At 38.4% G+C, this 5000-nt stretch overlaps 6 non-coding genes across 6 annotated transcripts in view; all 6 read left to right on the forward strand.

Moving 5' to 3' along the window:
* The first annotated feature begins 630 nt into the window (after positions 1–630).
* On the forward strand, positions 631–749 carry LOC141313526 (5S ribosomal RNA). Its single transcript, XR_012349598.1, has one exon. It is a non-coding gene; the product is annotated as a 5S ribosomal RNA (ribosomal RNA).
* A 2720-nt stretch (positions 750–3469) lies between these two features.
* LOC141313683 (5S ribosomal RNA) lies at positions 3470–3588 on the forward strand. The gene has a single exon (XR_012349755.1). It is a non-coding gene; the product is annotated as a 5S ribosomal RNA (ribosomal RNA).
* Positions 3589–3672: 84 nt separating this feature from the next.
* LOC141313527 (5S ribosomal RNA) lies at positions 3673–3791 on the forward strand. Its single transcript, XR_012349600.1, has one exon. It is a non-coding gene; the product is annotated as a 5S ribosomal RNA (ribosomal RNA).
* Positions 3792–3875: 84 nt separating this feature from the next.
* Positions 3876–3994, forward strand: LOC141313655 (5S ribosomal RNA). Its single transcript, XR_012349726.1, has one exon. It is a non-coding gene; the product is annotated as a 5S ribosomal RNA (ribosomal RNA).
* Positions 3995–4795: 801 nt separating this feature from the next.
* Positions 4796–4914, forward strand: LOC141313684 (5S ribosomal RNA). Its single transcript, XR_012349756.1, has one exon. It is a non-coding gene; the product is annotated as a 5S ribosomal RNA (ribosomal RNA).
* Positions 4915–4998: 84 nt separating this feature from the next.
* The window catches only part of LOC141313528 (5S ribosomal RNA), a 119-nt gene continuing 117 nt past the window's right edge, over positions 4999–5000 (forward strand). Inside the window, exon 1 of the ribosomal RNA XR_012349601.1 lies at positions 4999–5000. This exon is cut by the window's right edge and continues 117 nt beyond it. This is a non-coding gene — a ribosomal RNA (5S ribosomal RNA).

A 5000-nucleotide genomic window follows, 5' to 3' on the forward strand; every position in this document is an offset into this window, starting at 1 on the left:
ATGGTTGGCCTGTCATGTGACTAGACACATGACAGGAAGCAGGAAGTACAACTGTATAAGAGAGCAGCATGACAAACAAAGGACAGTCACCAAACTGTTGGATTGAGGAGTTGCTAATTTTAGAGCTCACCTTTCCATTCACCACCTGCAAACTTTGGATTACACTTTCTGTGGATTGTATATACACTGGTGGACACTCACATTGGACTTATCAACACACTGGGGTTCTTGGACTGTTTTTAGGGTATGGACAAATGAACTGTATTCTTTTAACAGAGTTTACCTGTTTTTAGGGTATGGACAAATGAACTGTATTCTTTTAACAGAGTTTACCTAGTTTTATCGTGTTGTTTTAAAGTCTTTTATGTGAACCTTGTAAATACACCAAATCTATTTAAACCAATTTTCATTTATGTCTCATTCTTTTAACCACTAGTCATCTCTCACAGTTAAATCTGACCCCATTTTAGTCTTGTAACTCGGCTGATAAGGCCGATTGTTACACTTTTATGGGAGACCGCCTGGGAATACCAGGTGCTGTAAGCTTTTGCCTTTTCTTCACTATTTATATAATATGCTGGCTTTTACGGAGGCTGATCTTTAAATAGCCCACTTTTTGGAGCAGCCCTCGCTTATGGCCATACCGCGCTGAGAGCGCCCGATCTCGTCTGATCTCGGAAGCTAAGCAGCGTCGGGCCTGGTTAGTACTTGGATGGGAGACCGCCTGGGAATACCAGGTGCTGTAAGCTTTTGCCTTTTCTTCACTATTTATATAATATGCTGGCTTTTAGAAAGACGTGTTTTACCGCTCTATTTATTACAATCATTTACATGTATTATAGAGTTTTAAGTGTTTTACATGTTTTTTAGGCCATTTTATTACTCTTAACATTTTAAGTGTATGTGTCTTTAATAAATGGATGGTTGGCCTGTTATGTGACTAGGCACATGACAGGAAGCAGGAAGTACAACTGTATAAGAGAGCAGCATGACAAACAAAGGACAGTCACCAAACTGTTGGATTGAGGAGTTGCTAATTTTAGAGCTCACCTTTCCATTCACCACCTGCAAACTTTGGATTACACTTTCTGTGGATTGTATATACACTGGTGGACACTCACATTGGACTTATCAACACACTGGGGTTCTTGGACTGTTTTTAGGGTATGGACAAATGAACTGTATTCTTTTAACAGAGTTTACCTGTTTTTAGGGTATGGACAAATGAACTGTATTCTTTTAACAGAGTTTACCTAGTTTTATCGTGTTGTTTTAACCCTATGGGGACTGAGGGTGTTTTTGGGCCCTGAAGAAGTTTTGACATGCCCTGACATTTGTGCTTTTTTCAGTATCTTAAAAACATATGAATGGCCCAAATCTGATTATATTGTAATCAGCACAATTAGGGCTACAATAATATGTAAGCAACATGAATGTACATGTTTGTGTTTTTGAGAAAACAACGTTTATGCGTGCTTAGTGAAAAACAAAATTTTTGAAGTCACTGAAATAAAGTCATGAAACACATACAGAATATTTGTTCACAAGACTTTGAGAACAGGATGTGTTAGGCTAGAGTTTTTTCTATCAAATGATGTGAAAATCATCTCGTTCACTTGTTTACACAAAACAGTATATTGATTTAAATTTTTGAAGACACTTTTTGTTTAGAATGGCTGTATTCGAGAAGGCGTGAATGATCATGAATAATGCTGGGATTCACACCTGAGAAGACAAAGACCTGCATAATGAGCCGCATAATTAGTTATTCAGTCAGATGACTGAGAGGAACAAAGTAATGAATGAAGGAGGAATATAAGGACAAAATATGTTTGTAGCTTATTTTGAATAGATTTATTTATCAAGAAAAATAACTTGAGATTCACTTGTGAACTTCTTTAACATCTGAAGATGGTACAGTGCTCTCAGGAAAACAGTTTGAGGAGACTCAAGTAAATGTCAGCAGGATTCATGTGTTGAGCAGGTTTCCAATCACTAAAAACAACAAAACAAAACATATTTGAGCATGTTAATTTCAGCAGCATCATACTATTTATTTATATATATATATATTATGATTTTGTAGTCATAGACCCACGCATTTTGTACAAACGTAAAAAGGACATTTTATATCTGAGAAACTAATAAAAATTGTTCATCGTGTTAAACATCCATTCGAGAACACAGTATTAATACATATTGTCAAAACATACACTAAGTGTAAACCCTCATATTACATCCTACTGTTGTAAGATACATTAATAACTAAATAAATAATTATGATCTTATAGTCAAACATAAGCATGCTTTGTGTGTATTATAGAATACAAAGAAACTAGGCTATATTATAACTGTTAAGCTTAAATGTGAACACTATAACCTTTATATTGCATCATTCTTTATTGAACAGACTATTAAAAACATACTGGCATCGTGAGTCATTTAGATGCAGTGAAATGAAACGTACTTTATAATGTTTCACTTGCTGTAGTCAGGAATTATAGTTGGCAAAAAGTCTTAACTGGTAAAATGTTTGCACATTCTGTCACAGTAATAACTAACAAGTAGGCTAATAAGAGAGAAAAAAACTTACTCATGTCTTCTGAAGTACGTTTTATTCCTGACAGAGTCTTCTTCCAGAAATGACTAACTTGAACGAAGTTTCTCCTTTGTTTACCGTGATTTGGGCATCTACTTTTGGCGCGGCGCCCTCACGTGGACGATTTGAATATGAATAGGGAACAGCTCATGGGCGTGATCTAATTATAAAATAATGAAGCAGACCGGAGAGACTGGACATCGTGTTGGTTTCATATTGATTATTTTATCACAGGATATTTGTTTTCGGTAAAACTTACTTCGTTTAAAAGTATACATATCAAGCTTTGTCTAGACATATTGCTCATGTCTCTGTGTTGTGTATTGGCTGAGTTATAGTATATTTTACTGACGCGTTTCTGAATGAAGATCACGGAGATCAACGCGGCAGACAGCACACCCTTTTTGTTTTCTTTATTTTGCAAAATCACAATGTTTTTTGATTTTGTGAGTATATACAAATAAAAGTAGACCCTTTACAGATTCGATTGATGTACTGCTTTTATCTGTGCAATCAGAAATGACAAAGTAATTAAAGTTCCTTTTGGGAAACTGCCTCAAAACGCCCCAGGGCGTTTTTCGTCCCCAGGGGGTTAAAGTCTTTTATGTGAACCTTGTAAATACACCAAATCTATTTAAACCAATTTTCTTTTATGTCTCATTCTTTTAACCACTAGTCATCTCTCACAGTTAAATCTGACCCCATTTTAGTCTTGTAACTCGGCTGATAAGGCCGATTGTTACACTTTTATGCGAGACCGCCTGGGAATACCAGGTGCTGTAAGCTTTTGCCTTTTCTTCACTATTTATATAATATGCTGGCTTTTACGGAGGCTGATCTTTAAATAGCCCACTTTTTGGAGCAGTCCTCGCTTATGGCCATACCGCGCTGAGAGCGCCTGATCTCGTCTGATCTCGGAAGCTAAGCAGCGTCGGGCCTGGTTAGTACTTGGGTGGGAGACCGCCTGGGAATACCAGGTGCTGTAAGCTTTTGCCTTTTCTTCACTATTTATATAATATGCTGGCTTTTACGGAGGCTGATCTTTAAATAGCCCACTTTTTGGGGCAGCCCTCGCTTATGGCCATACCGCGCTGAGAGCGCCCGATCTCGTCTGATCTCGGAAGCTAAGCAGCGTCGGGCCTGGTTAGTACTTGGATGGGAGACCGCCTGGGAATACCAGGTGCTGTAAGCTTTTGCCTTTTCTTCACTATTTATATAATATGCTGGCTTTTACAGAGGCTGATCTTTAAATAGCCCACTTTTTGGAGCAGCCCTCGCTTATGGCCATACCGCGCTGAGAGCGCCCGATCTCGTCTGATCTCGGAAGCTAAGCAGCGTCGGGCCTGGTTAGTACTTGGATGGTAGACCGCCTGGGAATACCAGGTGCTGTAAGCTTTTGCCTTTTCTTCACTATTTATATAATATGCTGGCTTTTAGAAAGACGTGTTTTACCGCTCTATTTATTACAATCATTTACATGTATTATAGAGTTTTAAGTGTTTTACATGTTTTTTAGGCCATTTTATTACTCTTAACATTTTAAGTGTATGTGTCTTTAATAAATGGATGGTTGGCCTGTCATGTGACTAGGCACATGACAGGAAGCAGGAAGTACAACTGTATAAGAGAGCAGCATGACAAACAAAGGACAGTCACCAAACTGTTGGATTGAGGAGTTGCTAATTTTAGAGCTCACCTATCCATTCACCACCTGCAAACTTTGGATTACACTTTCTGTGGATTGTATATACACTGGTGGACACTCACATTGGACTTATCAACACACTGGGGTTCTTGGACTGTTTTTAGGGTATGGACAAATGAACTGTATTCTTTTAACAGAGTTTACCTGTTTTTAGGGTATGGACAAATGAACTGTATTCTTTTAACAGAGTTTACCTAGTTTTATCGTGTTGTTTTAAAGTCTTTTATGTGAACCTTGTAAATACACCAAATCTATTTAAACCAATTTTCTTTTATGTCTCATTCTTTTAACCACTAGTCATCTCTCACAGTTAAATCTGACCCCATTTTAGTCTTGTAACTCGGCTGATAAGGCCGATTGTTACACTTTTATGCAAGACCGCCTGGGAATACCAGGTGCTGTAAGCTTTTGCCTTTTCTTCACTATTTATATAATATGCTGGCTTTTACGGAGGCTGATCTTTAAATAGCCCACTTTTTGGAGCAGTCCTCGCTTATGGCCATACCGCGCTGAGAGCGCCTGATCTCGTCTGATCTCGGAAGCTAAGCAGCGTCGGGCCTGGTTAGTACTTGGGTGGGAGACCGCCTGGGAATACCAGGTGCTGTAAGCTTTTGCCTTTTCTTCACTATTTATATAATATGCTGGCTTTTACGGAGGCTGATCTTTAAATAGCCCACTTTTTGGGGCAGCCCTCGC

This window comes from Garra rufa, unplaced genomic scaffold (assembly GCF_049309525.1).
Source record: "Garra rufa unplaced genomic scaffold, GarRuf1.0 hap1_unplaced_007, whole genome shotgun sequence".
NCBI classification, from domain to species: Eukaryota; Metazoa; Chordata; class Actinopteri; order Cypriniformes; family Cyprinidae; genus Garra; species Garra rufa.